Here is a 22,793-nt window from a genome sequence, read left to right as displayed (position 1 = left end):
GTTGCTCCAGCTGCTGCTCCAGTGCTCCTGTAGCGCCGTGATCGTCCATGTCCGTGCCCATCTAGATGGTTGTGTTTTTGCTTAATTCGTCCGTTGGATTACTATTCACCAATTGTCGAAGCTTTCCCCATTAAAGCATGTACTGGTAAATGTAGGGTCAAGTGGCGTCCCCAAACAGTCCCGCAAAAAGCAGAACGAGAGCAAATGAGATTACAGATTGAAGCAAGATTTAAAAGAGAACTAATGCAATCACCTATCCCGCAACCCAGCCCGCTAGCACCCCTAGGTAAATGGGGTTTTTTTTAAACACCCCGCAGGAGCTCACTAAATAGAGGAAGTTTTGACCAGTTTATAAGAGAAATCGGCCGAAAACCGATACAACTCAACACCCGTATCCAGTTTATAAGGAAACTCGAAACAAAGAAAACCCACACAACATAGTTTAAAGGAAACCCAGCGAAAACCACCCACATGGCCACACTGAAAGGACGAGATGTCGCTTAGAGGGGGGTGAATAGACGTTTTAAAAACTATTACGCGTTTATTTGTCTTGTAAGAATACGAAATTAAACTAATGTTTATTTTACAAGTATAAAACCTAAATATGATAGACTTAACTAAGTACAACAAATACAACTCAAGCTAATCAAGATAGGCACAAGATATATGTCATACAAGTGATAGCAAGATGTATGTACTTTAAACACGATGGCTATCACAAGAAAGGTATAGAGATAACCAAGACACGCTGAGACGAAGATGTATTCCCGTGTTTCCCCAGACAAGGTGAGGTACGTCACGTTGGACAGATGCGGGCTACCACGAAGGTCTCCCGAACACCACGAAGGCTCACCTTCTTCTCCAAGCCAATACCGCGAAGGACAAAGGTCTTTCCCTTATGGCTAGTTTTTTCTACACTCCAAAAATGGCAAGCTCCACAACCACTTCACAAGCTCCACGAAGATCTCCCGAACACCACGAAGACTCACCTTCTTCTCCAAGCCAGTACCACGAAGGACAAAGGTCTTTCCCTTATAGCTAGCTTTTTCTCCATTTCGAAGATGGCAAGCTCCACAACCACTTCACAACCTCCACGAAGGAGAAGTCCGGGCCTCTTCACAATCTTCCACGAAGAGGTCACTGAAGCACCAACCGCCAAGCCAACTAGGAGGTAACCCCTCCAAGAGTAACAAGCTCACGGATAAATCGTAATGGAGAGCTCAAGACTTATGCAAAAGAAAGAACAAGAAAGGTGTTTAAATCCCTCACACTCAAATATCACCAAAGAAAAAAGTGTTAGGGAGGAATTAGAGAGGAAGAACAAAGGATGAAATCAACAAATGACTCCAAGAGCTAGATCCCAAGAGTTCCCCTCACAAATAGGAGGAATTGATTGGTGGAGTTGTAGATCTAGATCTCCTCTTTCAAATCCCTCAAGAATATGCAAGAATCATGGGAGGGATGGAGAGGTAGCAAACTTTTGAGGTTCAACAATGAAGTAGGAGAGAGAGAGAGAGCAAATAATATGGTTGACCTTACCTCCTCAAGGAGGAAGAAGGGATATATATAGTCCAAGGAGAAAAGTAGCTGTTTTAGAGCAGAGTCGCTCAACCCAACGTACAACTCGGCTGGGCCAGGATAGGGGCCAGCCTACGCGGCAGCAGCACCCGGTGGGTTGAGCCAGAGGCCGGGCTGACCAGGTGGCTGGGCCACTCGGCGCCATACCCGGCAGACCAGGTGCCGACCTACCCGTCAGAAGCACTTGGTCCTGTCGGGCTCTATGCCAGATTGCTCGACTTCGCTCAAACGACCATTTTTCTCCGAGAACTACAAAGCTCTTCTCACGTATTTATCACGTCGGAAAAATATTGAGACTCCTCACATAATGTTTTTAGATAATTTTAGAGAGGGAACCTCCCAACGTCACGAAACGGTAAGACGTCCAAACTCGAAAACGCAATAGAAGATGCATACAGATTCCGTTTTCGAGAACTTGGGCTTGTTGAAATGCTAGCAACAAACTCAAGAACCTCGCGCAGATAAACACCAAGAAGCAACAAGAATATATGGATGCAAATGATTGAGCTCCCTAAGACGATGTGATCAAGTTACTCAACCGAAAGCCCCTCTTATAGTGTGGCTATCTATCCTATAACCCGATCTCCCAACAACCACCTCGAGACCGGTAAAAGGAGAATATAGCAAGGCTATAGCTTTGCCTTGCACATCCCGCTTGATCTTGATGAAAACGCTTCAAGCTTCATTCAAGGCGGAATGCCCACTTGATTATTGTTGCTTCGTGAAGACCCATGATTGCTTCCCCATACACCACTATGGGAAAGCTTCATTTGAAGCACATCTTCACAAGTCCATTATCACAGAATGGACGGCAAGCTTCAAGCATGATATTTTGGATATGCTCATCTTGAACTTGGCCTTCTCAACCTTGATGACATCCAAAACTTGATGCCATCCTCTCATGAGCTATATGAGATCATACTCTTGATGCATACCAATGGAAAGATACCTAACCCATATAGACAACACAAATACACATATATAGTGGGTTGGCTCATGAATCATAATTGATAAGGCTTACCGCCCACAAGATCACATGATCCAAAGTGGTACAATCTTTATTCTTCATGTGTTGACCAACTTGAATTCAATCTTCACTCTTAGTCTTGGTCAACCTCATATCTCTTCATGATCTATCATAATATCTTGATCATTCATTGCTTAGCACATAATTAAGTTGGAGTATGGCTAACTTGAGTTTCACACAAGAACTCCATCTTCATTTCTTCTTCTTCTTGATCATATCATATTCTTCTCTTCAAATCGATGATCTTGATGCCAATTCCAAAGATATAACATTATATTCATGGCATCCACACTTGCATCCAACATATGGACTTCAAGAAAATACCTACCTATGGAATATTCCTTCATATAAACACAATGCAAACATCATTCCATAGATGATTGTCATTAATTACCAAAAACACACTTAGGGGCAATGTACCCTTATACACACGACCTAGCTCAGCTACGTTTGGAGCGCCATCGAATGATGAAGGAGATATGCCCTAGAGGCAATAATAAAGTGGTTATTATTTATATCTTTATGTTTATGATAAATGTTTATATATCATGCTAGAATTGTATTAACCGAAACATTAGTACATGTGTGATATGTAGACAAACAAGAAGTCCCTAGTATGCCTCTTAAACTAGCTTGTTGATTAATGGATGATTAGTTTCATAATCATGAACATTGGATGTTATTAATAACAAGGTTATGTCATTGTGTGAATGATATAATGGACACACCCAATTAAGCGTAGCATAAGATCTCGTCATTAAGTTATTTGCTATAAGCTTTCGATACATAGTTACCTAGTCCTTATGACCATGAGATCATGTAAATCACTTATACCGGAAAGGTACTTTGATTACACCAAACACCACTGCGTAAATGGGTGGCTATAAAGGTGGGATTAAGTATCCGGAAAGTATGAGTTGAGGCATATGGATCAACAAAGGATTTGTCCATCCCGATGACGGATAGATATACTCTGGGCCCTCTCGGTGGAATGTCGTCTAATGTCTTGCAAGCATATGAATGAGTTCATAAGAGACCACATACCACGGTACGAGTAAAGAGTACTTGTCAGGAGACGAGGTTGAACAAGGTATAGAGTGATACCGAAGATCAAACCTCGGACAAGTAAAATATCGCGAGACAAAGGGAATTGGTAATATATGTGTATGGTTCATTCGATCACTAAAGTCATCGTTGAATATGTGGGAGCCATTATGGATCTCCAGATCCCGCTATTGGTTATTGGTCGGAGTGAGTACTCAACCATGTCCGCATAGTTCTCGAACCGTAGGGTGACACACTTAAAGTTGGATGTTGAAATGGTAGCACTTGAATTATGGAATGGAGTTCGAATATTTGTTCGGAGTCCCGGATGAGATCCCGGACATCACGAGGAGTTCCGGAATGGTCCGGAGAATAAGATTCATATATAGGATGTCATTTTATGTGAAATAAAATGTCGCGAAAGGTTCTATGGAAGGTTCTAGAAGGTTCTAGAAAAGTCCGGAAGAAACCACCAAGGAAGGTGGAGTCCACAAGGGACTCCACCTCCATGGCCGGCCAGCCCTAGATGGGGTGGAGTCCCAAGTGGACTCCACCATAGGGGGCCGGCCACCCCCACATGGGAGGTGGGAATCCCACCTTTGGGTGGGAGTCCTAGTTGGGCTAGGTTTCCCCCTCCTATGGAAGGTTTTGGTTTCGGGTCTTATTCGAAGACTTGGACACCAACACTTGGGATCCACCTATATAATGAGGGGCCAAGGGAGGGGGCCGGAAAACCCCAAGACCACAAGCTGGCCGCCCCCCATAGAGTGGCCGGCCACCCCTCCCAAACCCTAGCCAAGCTCCTCTCCTCCATATTGCCCGCATAGCTTAGCGAAGCTCCGCCGGACTTCTACACCGCCACCGACACCACGCCGTCGTGCTGTCGGATTCAAGAGGAGCTACTACTTCCGCTGCCCGCTGGAACGGGGAGGTGGACGTCGTCTTCATCAACAACCGAACGTGTGACCGAGTACGGAGGTGCTGCCCGTTCGTGGCGCCGGAACCGATCGTGATCAAGATCTTCTACGCGCTTTTGCAAGCGGCAAGTGATCGTCTACCGCAGCAACAAGAGCCTCCTCTTGTAGGCTTTGGAATCTCTTCAAGGGTGAGACTCGATACCCCCTCGTTGCTACCGTCTTCTAGATTGCATCTTGGCTTGGATTGCGTGTTCGCGGTAGGAAAATTTTTGTTTTCTATGCAACGTTATCCTACAGTGGTATCAGAGCCGTGTCTATGCATAGATGGTTGCACGAGTAGAACACAATGGTTTGTGGGCGTTGATGCTCTTGTTATCTTTAGTTTGAGTACTTTGCATCTTTATGGCATAGTGGGATGAAGCGGCTCGGACTAACTTTACATGACCGCGTTCATGAGACTTGTTCCTCGTTCGACATGCAACTTGTATTGCATAAGAGGCTTTGCGGGTGTCTTTCTCTCCTACTATAGTAAAGATTCAATTTACTCTTCTATTGAAAACATTAGTATCAACGTTGTGGTTCATGTTCGTAGGTAGATTAGATCTCTCTCGAAAACCCTAAACCACGTAAAATATGCAAACCAAATTAGAGACGTCTAACTTGTTTTTGCAGGGTTTGGTGATGTGATATGGCCATAATGTGATGATGAATATGTATGAGATGATCATTATTGTATTGTGGCAACCGGCAGGAGCCTTATGGTTGTCTTTAAATTTCATGTTGAGTAGTATTTCAAAATAGTTGTAATAGTTGCTACATGGAGGACAATCATGAAGACGGCACCATTGACCTTGACGCTACGCCGACGATGATGGAGATCATGCCCGAAGATGATGGAGATCATATCCGTGCTTTGGAGATGAAGATCAAAGGCGCAAGAACAAAAGGGCCATATCATATCACATATGAACTGCATGTGATGTTAATCCTTTTTATGCATCTTATTTTGCTTAGATCGCGACGGTAGCATTATAAGATGATCCCTCACTAAAATCTCAAGATAATAAAGTGTTCATCCTTAATAGCACCGTTGCCAAGTCTTGTCGTTTCGAAGCACCTCGTGATGATCGGGTGTGATAGATTCAATAAGTACATATAACGGGTGCAAGACAGTTTTGCACATGCGGATACTAAGGTGGCCTTGATGAGCCTAGCATGTACAGACATGGTCTCGGAACACGTGATACCGAAAGGTAGAGCATGAATCATATGGTTGATATGATGAACACTTTGAGTGTTCGCCATTGAAATCACACCTTTTCTCGTGATGATCGGGTTTAGGTGCGGTGGATTTGGTTCGTGTGATCACTAAGACAATGCGAGGGATATTGTTTTGAGTGGGAGTTCACTTAGGTTTTTAATTATGTTGAATTAAAATTTGAACTCAATTTGTCATAAACTTAGTCTAAACTATTGCAAATATATGTTGTAGAAATGGCGTCCCCAATCAATTTTAATCAGTTCCTAGAGAAAGAGAAACTTAAGAGCAACGGTAGCAACTTCACCGACTGGTTCCGTCATGTGAGGATCTTCCTCTCTGGCGGAAATCTGCAATTTGTGCTTGATGCACCGCTAGGTGACCCTCCTGCAGAAGATGAATCCGATGAAGTAAAAGCTGTTTACGCGACTCGGAAAACTCGGTACTCTCAAGTTCGGTGTGCCATCCCGTGCACTGGAATCCGATCTTCAAAAACGTTTTGAGCACCATGATCCTCATGAGTTGATGAATGAGCTGAAAGCTATATTCGAGACTCATGCGGCAGTGGAATGCTATGAAGCATCGAAACATTTCTTCACTGTATGATGGAAGAAGGCAGCTCCGTTAGTGAGCACATGCTCGCCATGACCGGCATGCGAAGAAACTCGATGACTTGGGAATAGTGATTCCTAACAGATGGGGATTAATCGTGTCCTTCAATCACCGCCACCAAGTTACAAGAACTTTGTGATGAACTACAATATGCGTAACATGAACAAGGAGTTACCTGAACTTTTTGGCATGCTAAAAGCTGCTGAGATTGAGATCAAGAAAGAGCACCAAGTGTTGATGGTCAACAAGACCACCGGTTTCAAGAAACAGGGCAAGTCTAAGGGAAAATTCAAGAAGGGTGGCAAGAAAGCTGCCACGCCTCCTATGAAACCTAAGAACGGCCCTAAGCCTCGATGCCGAGTGCTATTACCGCAAGGAGAAGGGACACCGGAAGCGTAATTGCTCCAAGTATCCGGCTGATCTGAAGAGCGGCCTTGTCAAGAAGAAGAAAGAAGGTATATTTGATATACATGTTATAGATGTTCATTTCACCGGTTCTCGTTCTAGTACCTGGGTATTTGATACCGGTTCGGTTGCTCATATTTGTAACTCGAAACAGAACTAAAGAATAAACGACAACTGCTGAAAGATGAAGTGACGATGCGCGTTGGAAACGGATCCAAGGTCAATGTGATCGCAATCGGCACACTTCCTCTACATCTACCTTCGGGATTAGTTTTAAGCCTAAATAATTGCTATTATGTACTGCGTTGAGCATGAACATTATATCCGGATCTTGTTTAATACAAGACGGTTATTCATTCAAGTCTGAGAATAATGGTTGTTCTATTTTTATGAATAATATCTTTTATGGTCGAGCACCACAAAAGAATGGCTTATTTCTATTAGATCTCGATAGTAGTGATACGCATATACATAACATTGATGCTAAGCGAATTAAACTTAATGATAATTCTACTTATATGTGGCAATCGCTGCCTTGGTCATATTGGAGTGAAACGCATGAAGAAACTCCATACCGATGGATTACTTGAATCACTTGACTTTGAGTCACTTGATAGATGCGAAGCATGTCTAATGGGTAAAATGACAAAGACTCCATTTTCTCAGGTATGATGGAGCGAGCTACCGACTTATTGGAAATCATACATACGGATGTATGTGGACCAATGAGCGTAGCATCGCGCGGTGGTTATCGTTATGTTCTAACCTTCACGAGATGATCTGAGTAGATATGGGTATATCTATTTCATGAAACATAAATCCGAAACTTTCGAGAAGTTTAAGGAATTTCAAAGTGAAGTAGAAAATCAACGTAACAAGAAGATCAAATTTCTACGATCTGATCGTGGAGGTGAATATCTGAGTTATGAGTTTGGCATGCATTTAAAGAAATGCGGAATACTTTCACAATTGACACCGCCGGGAACACCTCAACGAAACGGTGTGTCCGAACGTCGTAATCGAACTCTCTTAGATATGGTTCGTAGTATGATGTCTCTTACTGATTTGCCGTTATCATTTTGGAGTTATGCATTAGAGACAGCCGCATTCACTTTAAATAGAGCACCATCAAAATCCGTGAGAAACGACACCGTATGAATTATGGTTTAATAAGAAACCTAAGTCATCGTTCTGAAAGTTTGGGTTTGCGAAGCCTATGTAAAGAAGTTACAACCGGACAAGCTAGAACCCAAAGCGGAGAAATGCGTCTTCATAGGATACCCTAAGGAAACTATAGGGTACACTTTCTATCACAAATCCGAAGGCAAAATCTTTGTTGCTAAGAACGGAACCTTTCTTGAGAAAGAATTTCTCACTAAAGAAGTGACTGGAAGAAAAGTAGAACTTCGATGAGATTGATGAATCTATACTCGTTGATCGAGTAGCGCGATCGGAAGTTGTACTGCATCGCCTACACCGGCAACAGAGGAAGCTAATGATAATGATCATGAAACTTCGAACGAGGAAACTATTGAACCTCGCAGATCGACAAGGGAACGTGCCACTCCTGATTGGTATGATCCTTGTCTAAATGTCATGATTGTAGATAACAATGATGAGGACCTGCGACGTATGAAGAAGCGATGATGAGCCCAGATTCCAACAAATGGCAAGAAGCCATGAAATCCGAAATGGGATCCATGTATGATAACAAAGTATGGACTTTGGTAGACTTACCCGATAGCCGAAAGGCTGTCGAGAATAAATGGATCTTCAAGAGAAAAACAGAGATGCTGATGGTAATATTATCGTCTATAAAGCTCGACTTGTCGCAAAGGGTTTCCGACAAATTCAAGGAGTTGACTACGATGAGACTTTCTCACCTGTAGCGAAGCTAAAATCTGTGAGGATTTTGTTAGCAATAGCTGCATTTTTCGATTATGAGATTTGGCGTATGGATGTCAAAACGGCGTTCCTTAATGGAGATATTGAGGAAGAGTTGTATATGGTACAACCCAAAGGTTTTGTCGATCCTAAAAATGCCGACAAAGTATGCAAACTTCAGCGTTCAATCTATGGACCGAAGCAAGCATCAAGAAGTTGGAACCGACGCTTTGATAAGGTGATCAAAGACTTCGGGTTTATACGGTGTCATGGAGAGGCCTGTATTTACAAGAAAGTGAGTGGGAGCTCCGTAGCATTCCCGATATTATATGTAGATGACATATTATTGATCGGGAATGATATAGAACTATTAAGCGGTGTTAAGGGTTATTTGAATAATAGTTTTTCAATGAAAGACCTTGGTGAAGCATCGTATATATTAGGCATCAAGATTTATAGAGATAGATCAAGACGCCTAATAGGGCTATCACAGAGTACATATCTGGACAAGATTCTAAAGAAGTTTAGAATGGACGAAAGTAAGAAAGGGTTCTTACCTATGTTACTGTGCAAGGTATTGAGTAAAACTCAAGGACCGGCTACGGCAGAAGAAAGAGAAAGGATGTGTAACATCCCCTATGCCTCGGCAGTAGGATCTATCATGTATGCCATGCTATGTACTAGACCGGATATAGCACATGTCGTTAGTTTGACTAGCAGATATCAAAGTGATCCAGAATGGAACACTGGACAGCGGTCAAGAATATCCTGAAGTACTTGAAAAGAACTAAGGATATGTTTCTTTGTTATGGAGGTGACCAAGAGCTCGTTGTAAACGGTTACACCGATGCAAGTTGGAACACCGATCCCGATGACTCTAAGTCACAATCTGGGTACGTGTTTATATTGAATGGTGCTGCGATGGCTGGGCAAGCTCGAAGCGGTGCACGGTGGCGAAGTCTTCAACAGAATCGAGTACATAGCGGCTTCGAGAGGCTTCATCGAAGCGGTATGGATGAAGAGGTTCATTGTAGAGCTCGGTGTGGTTCCTAGTGCATTGGACCCATTAATCATTTACATCGTGATAACATGGGTGCCATCGCCAATGCACAAGAGCCAAGGTCACACAAGAGGCTGAAGCATATCAAGCTGCGTTACCACTCGATTCGCGAGTACATCGAAGATGGAGAAGTAAAGATTTGCAAAGTACACACCGATCCGAATGTAGCAGATCCGTTGACTAAAGCTCTCCCTAGGGCAAAGCATGACCAACACCGTAATGCCATGGGTGTTAGGTATATTACAATGTAATCTAGATTATTGACTCTAGTGCAAGTGGAGATTGGAAGGAGATATGCCCTAGAGGCAATAATAAAGTGGTTATTATTTATATCTTTATGTTTATGATAAATGTTTATATATCATGCTAGAATTGTATTAACCGAAACATTAGTACATGTGTGATATGTAGACAAACAAGAAGTCCCTAGTATGCCTCTTAAACTAGCTTGTTGATTAATGGATGATTAGTTTCATAATCATGAACATTGGATGTTATTAATAACAAGGTTATGTCATTGTGTGAATGATATAATGGACACACCCAATTAAGCGTAGCATAAGATCTCGTCATTAAGTTATTTGCTATAAGCTTTCGATACATAGTTACCTAGTCCTTATGACCATGAGATCATGTAAATCACTTATACCGGAAAGGTACTTTGATTACACCAAACACCACCGCGTAAATGGGTGGCTATAAAGGTGGGATTAAGTATCCGGAAAGTATGAGTTGAGGCATATGGATCAACGGTGGGATTTGTCCATCCCGATGACGGATAGATATACTGGGCCCTCTCGGTGGAATGTCGTCTAATGTCTTGCAAGCATATGAATGAGTTCATAAGAGACCACATACCACGGTACGAGTAAAGAGTACTTGTCAGGAGACGAGGTTGAACAAGGTATAGAGTGATACCGAAGATCAAACCTCGGACAAGTAAAATATCGCGAGACAAAGGGAATTGGTAATATATGTGTATGGTTCATTCGATCACTAAAGTCATCGTTGAATATGTGGGAGCCATTATGGATCTCCAGATCCCGCTATTGGTTATTGGTCGGAGTGAGTACTCAACCATGTCCGCATAGTTCTCGAACCGTAGGGTGACACACTTAAAGTTGGATGTTGAAATGGTAGCACTTGAATTATGGAATGGAGTTCGAATATTTGTTCGGAGTCCCGGATGAGATCCCGGACATCACGAGGAGTTCCGGAATGGTCCAGAGAATAAGATTCATATATAGGATGTCATTTTATGTGAAATAAAATGTCGCGGAAGGTTCTATGGAAGGTTCTAGAAGGTTCTAGAAAAGTCCGGAAGAAACCACCAAGGAAGGTGGAGTCCACAAGGGACTCCACCTCCATGGCCGGCCAGCCCTAGATGGGGTGGAGTCCCAAGTGGACTCCACCATAGGGGGCCGGCCACCCCCCACATGGGAGGTGGGAATCCCACCTTTGGGTGGGAGTCCTAGTTGGGCTAGGTTTCCCCCTCCTATGGAAGGTTTTGGTTTCGGGTCTTATTCGAAGACTTGGACACCAACACTTGGGATCCACCTATATAATGAGGGGCCAAGGGAGGGGGCCGGAAAACCCCAAGACCACAAGCTGGCCGCCCCCCATAGAGTGGCCGGCCACCCCTCCCAAACCCTAGCCAAGCTCCTCTCCTCCATATTGCCCGCATAGCTTAGCGAAGCTCCGCCGGACTTCTACACCGCCACCGACACCACGCCGTCGTGCTGTCGGATTCAAGAGGAGCTACTACTTCCGTTGCCCGCTGGAACGGGGAGGTGGACGTCGTCTTCATCAACAACCGAACGTGTGACCGAGTACGGAGGTGCTGCCCGTTCGTGGCGCCGGAACCGATCGTGATCAAGATCTTCTACGCGCTTTTGCAAGCGGCAAGTGATCGTCTACCGCAGCAACAAGAGCCTCCTCTTGTAGGCTTTGGAATCTCTTCAAGGGTGAGACTCGATACCCCCTCGTTGCTACCGTCTTCTAGATTGCATCTTGGCTTGGATTGCGTGTTCGCGGTAGGAAAATTTTTGTTTTCTATGCAACGTTATCCTACAAATGACACCAGCACGATGGGAGCGAAGAGCACCACAACTGCCCGGTCCACGTCCCTGGAAAGGAAGTCAGAGGCGAAGGGAACATCTAGGCCTTTCAAGCTTCGAGGGGAGAGACATGCCGCAAGAAGCAAGCCTACCCAAAGACCTCGCCCCAAACCAGTGATGCAAGCATCACCACAAGTGTGGCTTCCAAGCCTCCAGAAAACGACGCCTCCAAGGAGGTCACGACTGATGACGCGTGAAGCACACGTCCGTTGGGAACCCCAAGAGGAAGGTGTGATGCGTACAGCAGCAAGTTTTCCCTCAGTAAGAAACCAAGGTTATCGAACCAGTAGGAGTCAAGGGCCACGTGAAGGTTGTTGGCGGAGGGGTGTAGTGTGGCGCAACACCAGGGATTCCGGCGCCAACGTGGAACCTGCACAACACAATCAAAATACTTTGCCCCAACGTAACAGTGAGGTTGTCAATCTCACCGGCTTGCTGTAAACAAAGGATTAAACGTATGATGTGGAAAATGATGTTTGTTTGCAATGAGCAGCAGAGAACAATGATTGCAGTAGATTGTATTCAGATGTAAATGAATGGACCGGGGTCCACAGTTCACTAGTGGTGTCTCTCCAATAAGATATAGCATGTTGGGTGAACAAATTACAGTTGGGCAACTGACAAATAGAGAGGGCATAACAATGCACATACATATCATGATGAGTAATATGAGATTTACTTAGGGCATTACGACAAATAACATAGACCGCTATCCAGCATGCATCTATGCCTAAAAAGTCCACCTTCGGGTTAGCATCCGCACCCCTTCCAGTATTAAGTTGCAAACAACAGACAATTGCATTAAGTATGGTGCGTAATGTAATCAACACAAATATCCTTAGACAAAGCATTGATGTTTTATCCCTAGTGGCAACAGCACATCCACAACCTTAGAACTTTCTGTCAATGTCCCAGATTCAATGGAGGCATGAACCCACTATCGAGCATAAATACTCCCTCTTGGAGTCACAAGTATCAACTTGGCCAGAGCCTCTACTAGCAACGGAGAGCATGCAAGATCATAAACAACACATATATGATAGATTGATAATCAACTTGACATAGTATTCCATATTCATCAGATCCCAACAAACACAACATGTAGCATTACAAATAGATGATCTTCATCATGATAGGCAGCTCACAAGATCTAACATGATAGCACAATTAGGAGAAGACAACCATCTAGCTACTGCTATGGACCCATAGTCCAAGGATGAACTACTCACACATCAGTCCGGAGGCGATCATGGTGATGTAGAGTCCTCCGGGAGATGATTTCCCTCTCCGGCAGGGTGCCGGAGGCGATCTCCTGAATCCCCCGAGATGGGACTGGCGGCAGCGGCGTCCCTGGAACTTTTCTCGTATCGTGGCTCTCGGTAATAGGGTTTTCGTGACGGAGAGTATAAATAGGCGGAAGGGCAGAGTTGGAGGGCTGACGAGGGGCCCACACCATAGGCCGGCGCGGGCCCCTCCTTGGCCGCGCCGCCCTATGGTTTGGCCGCCTCGTGGCCCCACTTCGTATGCTCTTCGGTCTTCTGGAAGCTTCATGGAAAAATAAGACCCTGGGCGTTGGTTTCGTCCAATTTCGAGAATATTTCCTTTCTAGGATTTCTGAAACAAAAAACAACACAAAACAGGAACTGACTCTTCGGTATCTCGTTAATAGGTTAGTGCCGGAAAATGCATATAAATGATGTAAAGTGTATATAAAACATGTGAGTATTGTCATAAAACTAGTATGGAACATAAAAAATTATAGATACGTTGGAGACGTATCAACGACATCCAAAGACGCATGGTGACTGCTTTCGGTGGTCATCCGACGATATAATTTAGGCGTGCAGCTGCACCCAAATTCAAAATTGTGTGCATGCCAAATTGTTTGTAGATAATAAAGAGTGTTCAAAGAAGAAACCATGAATGGAGGATGAGCTACATGGCGTCCGTTTTTTTGAAAAAATTAAAATGTCTTTTGTAAGTTTCACAAAAATCAGAAAAAATTCTAGGTTTATACAGTGTTGAACTCTACTACTGTGAAAATTTTTGATTAAAAATTCGTTGTATTCTAGGCTACACAAAAATAACAAATTTTGAACTTTTCAAAATTTGCACTATTCATTACACCTAGATCCACACATTTGTCATTTTTTCGAGACCAAAATATAACGACTTTTGGACTGATTTTTTGCACACTAGTAGACTTTACTATTATCTACATCAATTTTTTTTTTGTTCCGATTATTTTTAAAATTTTAAATGCCATTTTCAAATTTCTCCAAAAAACGAGATAAACGTAGCCCGGGAGCCATTTGGCCACTTTCGTGTACAAAGTTGTTGTCATGGTAGATGTTTTCGAGGCACACTCTTTCTCCCGCTCTCTTGGTTTTGGTTTGACCCCTCTCTTGGTGAAGGCGGTGCATGTAATATGGTGGCGCAATGCTTATGTCGAGGCAATCCTTCGGGATCCTATCAAAGTATTTCCCACTACCTAATATGGCTTTCTCGGATGAGGAAGTCATATTCGATCTAAAATTGACATAGAATGGTGGTCTGAAATCACCTTCTCGGATATTGAGTATTTACATTTGAAGGAAACTTTCCCTCGGTCATTTGATGACAATTTGGTCTTCATACAAGGCATGTTTCAGGAACTTAGCCGCCGCCCAAATACTTGTTCGATTGACCGGAAAGGGAAACAAGACTATTTTCAATATAACCAAAAGGTAGGATTTCATTGTGCATTACCTAGAACAGATTCATTGGTTAAGCCAACCCATAGACTGTTGAGTAACACAAAAGAGGATGTCCTCTATCTCTCTCCCTCCCTTCCTCCCCCTCTCTCTCTTCGAGAGAAGAGAGCGTTGAACGACGAGGGGTTTTAGGCCCAGGGGTGGCACGCCAATTTTTTGTTTGTCATATGGTGCATCACTATTGGATAGTAGTTAGCAAAGTCTTTGGTGGATAGTAGCCAGTGGAGGTTCTAGTGGATAGTAGATACATGTTGTTTGTGCGGTGTTCACAGTTGACAACGAACATGATGTACAAGAGGGGTGATACGTCTCCGACGTATCGATAATTTCTTGTGTTCCATGCCACATTATTGATGATATCTACATGTTTTATGCACACTTTATGTCATATTCGTGCATTTTCTGGAACTAACCTATTAACAAGATGCCGAAGTGCCGATTCTTTGTTTCTGCTGTTTTTGGTTTCAGAAATCCTAGTAACGAAATATTCTCGGAATTGGACGAAATCAACGCCCAGGGTCCTATTTTGCCACGAAGCTTCCAGAAGACCGAAGAGGAGACGAAGTGGGGCCACGAGGCGCCCAAACCATAGGGCGGCGCGGCCTGCCCCTTGGCCGCGCCGACCTGTGGTGTGGGGCCCTCGTGTGGCCCCCTGACCTGCCCTTCCGCCTACTTAAAGCCTCCGTCGCGAAACCCCGGATCACCGAGAGCCACGATACGGAAAACCTTACTGAGACGCCGCCGCCGCCAATCCCATCTCGGGGGATTCAGGAGATCGCCTCCGGCACCCTGCCGGAGATGGGAATCATCTCCCGGAGGACTCTACGCCGCCATGGTCGCCTCCGGAGTGATGTGTGAGTAGTCTACCCCTGGACTATGGGTCCATAGCAGTAGCTAGATGGTTGTCTTCTCCCCATTGTGCTTCATTGTCGGATCTTGTGAGCTGCCTAACATGATCAAGATCATCTATCTGTAATTCTATATGTTGCGTTTGTTGGGAACCGATGAATAGAGAATACTTGTTATGTTGATTATCAAAGTTATGTCTATGTGTTGTTTATGATCTTGCATGCTCTCCGTTACTAGTAGATGCTCTGGCCAAGTAGATGCTTGTAACTCCAAGAGGGAGTATTTATGCTCGATAGTGGGTTCATGTCTCCGTGAACTGGGAAGTGAGAAATCTCTAAGATTATGGATGTGCTGTTGCCACTAGGGATAAAACATTGGTGCTATGTTCAAGGACGTAGTTACCGATTACATTACGCGCAATACTTAATGCAATTGTCTGTTGTTAGCAACTTAATACCGGAGGGGTTCGGATGATAACTTTGAAGGTGGACTTTTTAGGCATAGATGCATGCTGGATAGCGGTCTATGTACTTTGTCGTAATGCCCAATTAAATCTCACAATACTCATCATAATATGTATGTGCATGGTCATGCCCTCTTTATTTGTCAATTGCCCAACTGTAATTTGTTCACCCAACATGCTGTTTATCTTATGGGAGAGACACCTCTAGTGAACTGTGGACCCCGGTCCAATTCTCTATCTTGAAATACAATCTACCGCAATCTTTGTTCTACTGTTTTTCTGCAAACAATCATCATCCACACTATACATCTAATCCTTTGTTACAGCAAGCCGGTGAGATTGACAACCTCGCTGTTTCGTTGGGGCAAAGTACTTTGGTTGTGTTGTGCAGGTTCTACGTTGGCGCCGGAATCTCTGGTGTTGCGCCGCACTACATCCCGCCGCCATCAACCTTCAACGTGCTTCTTGGCTCCTACTGGTTCGATAAACCTTGGTTTCATACTGAGGGAAAACTTGCCGCTGTACGCATCACACCTTCCTCTTGGGGTTCCCAACGGACGCGTGCTGTACGCGTATCAAGCTCTTTTTCTGGCGCCGTTGCCGGGGAGATCAAGACACGCTGCAAGGGGAGTCTCCACATCCCAATCTCTTTACTTTGTTTTTGTCTTGCTTAGTTTTATTTACTACTTTGTTTGCTGCACTAAATCAAAATACAAAAAAATTAGTTTCTAGTTTTACTTTATTTGCTATCTTGTTTGCTATATCAAAAACACAAAAAAATTAGTTACTTGCATTTACTTTATCTAGTTTGCTTTATTTACTGTTGCTAAAATGGCTACCCCTGAAAATACTAAGTTGTGTGACTTCACAACCAAAAATAATAATGATTTCTTATGCACACCTATTGCTCCACCTGCTACTACAGCAGAATTCTTTGAAATTAAACCTGCTCTACTGAATCTTGTTATGCGAGAGCAATTTTCTGGTGTTAGTTCTGATGATGCTGCTGCCCATCTTAATAATTTTGTTGAACTATGTGAAATGCAAAAGTATAAGGATGTAGATGGTGACATTATAAAATTAAAATTGTTCCCTTTCTCATTAAGAGGAAGAGCTAAAAATTGGTTGCTATCTCTGCCTAAGAATAGTATTGATTCATGGACTAAATGCAAGGATGCTTTTATTGGTAGATATTATCCCCCTGCTGAAATTATATCTTTGAGAAGTAGCATAATGAATTTTAAACAATTAGATACTGAGCATGTTGCACAAGCATGGGAAAGAATGAAATCTTTGGTTAAAAATTGCCCAACACATGGACTGACTACTTGGATGATCATCCAAACCTTCTATGCAGGACTAAATTTTTCCTCGCGGAATTTATTGGATTCAGCTACTGGAGGTACCTTTATGTCCATCACTCTTGGTGAAGCAACAAAGCTTCTTGATAATATGATGATCAACTACTCTGAATGGCACACGGAAAGAGCTCCACAAGGTAAGAAGGTAAATTCTGTCGAAGAAACCTCTTCCTTGAGTGATAAGATTGATGCTATTATGTCTATACTTGTGAATGATAGGACTAATGTTGATCCTAATAATGTTCCGTTAGCTTCATTGGTTGCCCAAGAAGAACATGTTGATGTAAACTTCATTAAAAACAATAATTTCAACAACAATACTTATCGGAACAATTCTGTCGAAGAAACCTCTTCCTTGAGTGATAACTATAGGCCATATCCTTATAATAATGGTAACGGTTATGCTAATTCTTATGGGAATCCTTACAACAATAATAGGAACACACCCCCCTGGACTTGAAGCCATGCTTAAAGAATTTATTAGTACACAAACTGCTTTTAACAAATATGTTGAAGAAAAGCTTGGGAAAATTGATATACTTGCTTCTAAAGTCGATAGTCTTGCTGCTGATGTAGATCTTTTGAAATCGAAAGTTATGCCTAATAGGGATATTGAAAATAAAATTGTTACTACAGCAAATGCCATCCAAGTTAGAACTAATGAGAATATAAGATTAATGGCTGAACTGCGTGCTAGGTGGGATAGAGAAGAAAATGAAAAACTAGCTAAAGAGAAGAATGTAGCTAAAGTTTGGACTATTACCACCACAAGTAATGTTGATTCTTCACATGTTGCTGCACCTCCTACTATTAATGGTAAAATAATTGGTGTTGACAATGTTTCCACTTCTAATGCAAAGCGAGAACTGGCTCAAAGCTGCTAAAACCGTCGAAATCGCTCGTGATAAAACTGCTGAAATTTTTTCCAACATTGGGGATGATGATCCCATTGCTTTAGATTATAATGGTTTGAATTTTGATGATTGCCACATCTCTGAAGTTATAAAGTTCTTGCAAAAACTTGCTAAAAGTTCTAATGCTAGTGCTATAAATTTGGCTTTCACGCAACATATTACAAATGCTCTCATAAAAGCTAGAGAAGAGAAACTAGAGCGCGAAGCCTCTATTCCTAGAAAGCTAGAGGATGGTTGGGAGCCCATCATTAAGATGAAGGTTAAAGATTTTGATTGTAATGCTTTATGTGATCTTGGTGCAAGTATTTCTGTTATGCCTAAGAAAATTTATAATATGCTTGACTTGCCACCGCTGAAAAATTGTTATTTGGATGTCAATCTTGCTGATCATTCTACAAAGAAACCTTTGGGGAAAGTTGATAATGTTCGTATTACCGTTAACAACAACCTTGTCCCCGTTGATTTTGTTGTCTTGGATATTGAATGCAATGCATCTTGTCCCATTATATTGGGAAGACCTTTTCTTCGAACTGTTGGTGCTATCATTGATATGAAGGAAGGTAATATAAAATATCAATTTCCTCTCAAGAAAGGTATGGAACACTTCCCTAGAAAGAGAATGAAGTTACCTTTTGATTCTATTATTAGAACAAATTATGATGTTGACACTTCGTCTCTTGATAATACTTGATACACACTTTCTGCGCCTAGCTGAAAGGCGTTAAAGAAAAGCGCTTATGGGAGATAACCCATGGTTTTTACTACAGTACTTTGTTTTTATTTTGTGTCCTGGAAGTTATTTACTACTGTAGAAACCTCTCCTTATCTTAGTTTAGTGTTTTGTTGTGCCAAGTAAAGTCGTTGATAGTAAAGTTCATACTAGATTTGGATTACTGCGCAGAAACAGATTTATTTGCTGTCACGAATCTGGGCTGTTTTCTCTGTAGGCAACTCAGAAAATTATGCCAATTTACGTGAGTGATCCTCAGATATGTACGCAACTTTCATTCAATTTGAGCATTTTCATTTGAGCAAGGCTGGTGCCTCGATAAAATTCGTCAATACGAACTGTTCTGTTTTGACAGATTCTGCCTTTTACTTCGCATTGCCAGTTTTGTTATGTTCGATGGATATTTTGATTCCATTGACTTTCAGTAGCTTTGTGCAATGTCCAGAAGTGTTAATAATGATTATGTCACCTCTGAACATGTTAATTTTTATTGTCCACTAACCCTCTAATGAGTTGTTCTAAGTTTGGTGTGGAGAAAGTTTTCAAGGATCAAGAGAGGAGTATGATGCAATATGATCAAGGAGAGTGAAAGCTCTAAGCTTGGGGATGCCCCGGTGGTTCACCCCTGCATATTCTAAGAAGACTCAAGCGTCTAAGCTTGGGGATGCCCAAGGCATCCCCTTCTTCATCGACAATATTATCAGGTTCCTCCCCTGAAACTATATTTTTATTCCATCACATCTTATGTGCTTTTCTTGGAGCGTCGGTTTGTTTTTGTTTTTGTTTTGTTTGAATAAAATGGATCCTAGCATTCATTGTATGGGAGAGAGACACGCTCCGCTGTAGCATATGGACAAGTATGTCCTTAGGCTCTACTCATAGTATTCATGGCGAAGTTTCTTCTTCGTTAAATTGTTATATGGTTGGAATTGGAAAATGATACATGTAGTAAATTGCTAAAATGTCTTGGATAATGTGATACTTGGCAATTGTTGTGCTCATGTTTAAGCTCTTGCATCATATACTTTGCACCCATTAATGAAGAAATACATAGAGCTTGCTAAAATTTGGTTTGCATATTTGGTCTCTCTAAGGTCTAGATAATTTCTAGTATTGAGTTTGAACAACAAGGAAGACGGTGTAGAGTCTTATAATGTTTACAATATGTCTTTTATGTGAGTTTTGCTGCACCGGTTCATCCTTGTGTTTGTTTCAAAATAGCCTTGCTAGCCTAAGCCTTGTATCGAGAGGGAATACCTCTCATGCATCCAAAATACTTGAGCCAACCACTATGCCATTTGTGTCCACCATACCTACCTACTACATGGTATTTTCTGCCATTCCAAAGTAAATTGCTTGAGTGCTACCTTTAAAATTCCATCATTCACCTTTGCAATATATAGCTCATGGGACAAATAGCTTAAAAACTATTGTGGTATTGAATATGTACTTATGCACTTTATCTCTTATTAAGTTGCTTGTTGTGCGATAACCATGTTCACTGGGGACGCCATCAACTACTCTTTGTTGAATTTCATGTGAGTTGCTATGCATGTTCGTCTTGTCTGAAGTAAGAGAGATCTACCACCTTATGGTTAAGCATGCATATTGTTAGAGAAGAACATTGGGCCGCTAACTAAAGCCATGATCCATGGTGGAAGTTTCAGTTTTGGACATATATCCTTAATCTCATATGAGAAAATTATTAATTGTTGTTACATGCTTATGCATAAAAGAGGAGTCCATTATCTGTTGTCTATGTTGTCCCGGTATGGATGTCTAAGTTTGAAAGTGCATGGAGCCCCCATGTGTGGTTTTGGTAATTAATGACAATCCCTATGGACTAATGTTTGCATTGAGTTATATTTGTAGGAGTTGTCCATAGGCAATTCTTGAACCATATGTTGGCTTCAAGGTTGCAATAAGAAGAAATTGATGAAGGATATCAAGTGTCAAGTATGTCTTGAAGATGAAGATGAAGTGAGCCCTCAAGCTACTTCAAGACATCAACATGATGAAGAATGAAGAAATGAAGTGCAAGTTCAAGATGAGCCATCTCGAAGAGATCCTTTGCTTGAGTCTTGCCATCCATATGGTGATCATGGATATGTGAAGATGCGCCGAAGAAGAAGCTCTCCCATGGTGGATTATGGGGGAGCAATCCACAAGACTTCGTCAAGCAAGCACAAGCAAGAAAGGCGTTCCATCTTGTTGAGGTCAAGATCGTCGTCATCGAGCTCAAGTGGAATGCGCAAGTATAAGGTTTGCTCTTGATAGGGTTTGTTTCTCACCGGTCTCATAGTGTAGTTGGAGACCGGTTTATAGTTTAGTTGCCGTACTATCAAGAGGGCTCTCGAGTGAGTAACTCGATCGTATCGTTCGGAGAGAGCTCAAACCTTTGCATCCTTGCATCATCTTTCTTGGTTGTTATTTGGACCTTATCCATGTGATGTTTTAGAGCTTGTGCTTATTCTCATGACAAGCTCTAGTTCATCGAAAACGGATTTCGCATAGATCACTTGTTGCGTTTTCGAGTTTGGTTCATCATCTTTCTTGGTTTTATTTGGATCTTATCCATGTGATGTTTTAGAGCTTGTGCTTATTCTCATGACAAGCTCTAGTTCATTGAGAATGGTTTTTCCATGGGCAACTTGTTGCATTTTCAAGATTGGAGGTTTTACCGGTATGTCTTTTTGAGATAGGTCAAACCTTTCTTCATTTGTTTCTATCCTCCTTTGCTGGACTATGATGTTTCTATGCATATTGTTGTAGAGCTCATTGTTGTGATTTCAACGAGCCCAAGATCATCGAAATCGGAGTCCGGATGCAAAAGTTATGCCCGTTTTAGTTTTGGTGTTTCTGCAGCTTTCTTAGGCCGGATATTTTGGAAATATCCGGTCGGATTATCCGGGCCGGATATTTCGAAATATCCGGCCCCCGAAATCGTCTAAGGACCGGAAGAAAAGCAGCTCTGGATAGGGGCCGGATTTTTGGCCGGATTTTGTCCAGGTTTTGTCCCCGAGGCCGGATTATCCGGCCCCTGATAATCCGGCCCCAACTTGGGCCGAATATCCGCCCTGTTTTTGCCCAAACGGCTCGATTTTCTTGGGGGTATAAATACCCCCTTCTTCCTCCTTGGGCTGTGCTTCTCTCACTCTCTCTCCCTCCATTGTTGAACTAGAGAAGCTTGCTCCATCTCTCAATCCCTCCATGATTCTTGCCCCCATTTGAGGGAAAAGAGAGAGGAGATCTAGATCTACATTTCTACCAATCAAATCCATCTCTTTGTGAGTGGAACTCTCTAGATCTTGATCTTGGTGTTCTTTGTGAATTCCTTTGTTCTTCCTCTCTTATTCCCCCAATAGCTTTTGTAGCTTTGTTGGAATTTGAGAGAGAAGGACTTGAGCATCTTTGTGGTGTTCTTGCCATTGCATTTGGTGCATCGGTTTGAGTTCTCCACGGTGATTCGTGGTGGTGAAAGCAAGAAGGTTGTTACTCTTGGGTTCTTGGAACCCTAGACGGACTCTAGGCCTTTGTGGCGGTTTGTTGGGAGCCTCCAATTAAGTTGTGGATGTGTGCCCCAATCTTTGTGTAAGGCCCGGTTTCCGCCTCGAAGGAAATCCCTTAGTGGAACCGTGACCTAGGCCTTTGTGGCGAGGGTCACCGGAGATTTAGGTGAGGCGCCTTCGTGGCGTTCGGTGTGTGGTGTGAGTACCGCATCTTGGGGTGAGGCCTTTGTGGCGTTGGTGTGCATCGAGCAACCACACCTCAAGGTGAGCCTCTTGTGGCGTTCGGGAGCACTAAGCAACCGCACCTCTCCA

This window comes from Lolium perenne, chromosome 4, assembly GCF_019359855.2.
Source record: "Lolium perenne isolate Kyuss_39 chromosome 4, Kyuss_2.0, whole genome shotgun sequence".
NCBI classification, from domain to species: domain Eukaryota; kingdom Viridiplantae; phylum Streptophyta; class Magnoliopsida; order Poales; family Poaceae; genus Lolium; species Lolium perenne.
This window is presented reverse-complemented; position numbering follows the sequence as displayed.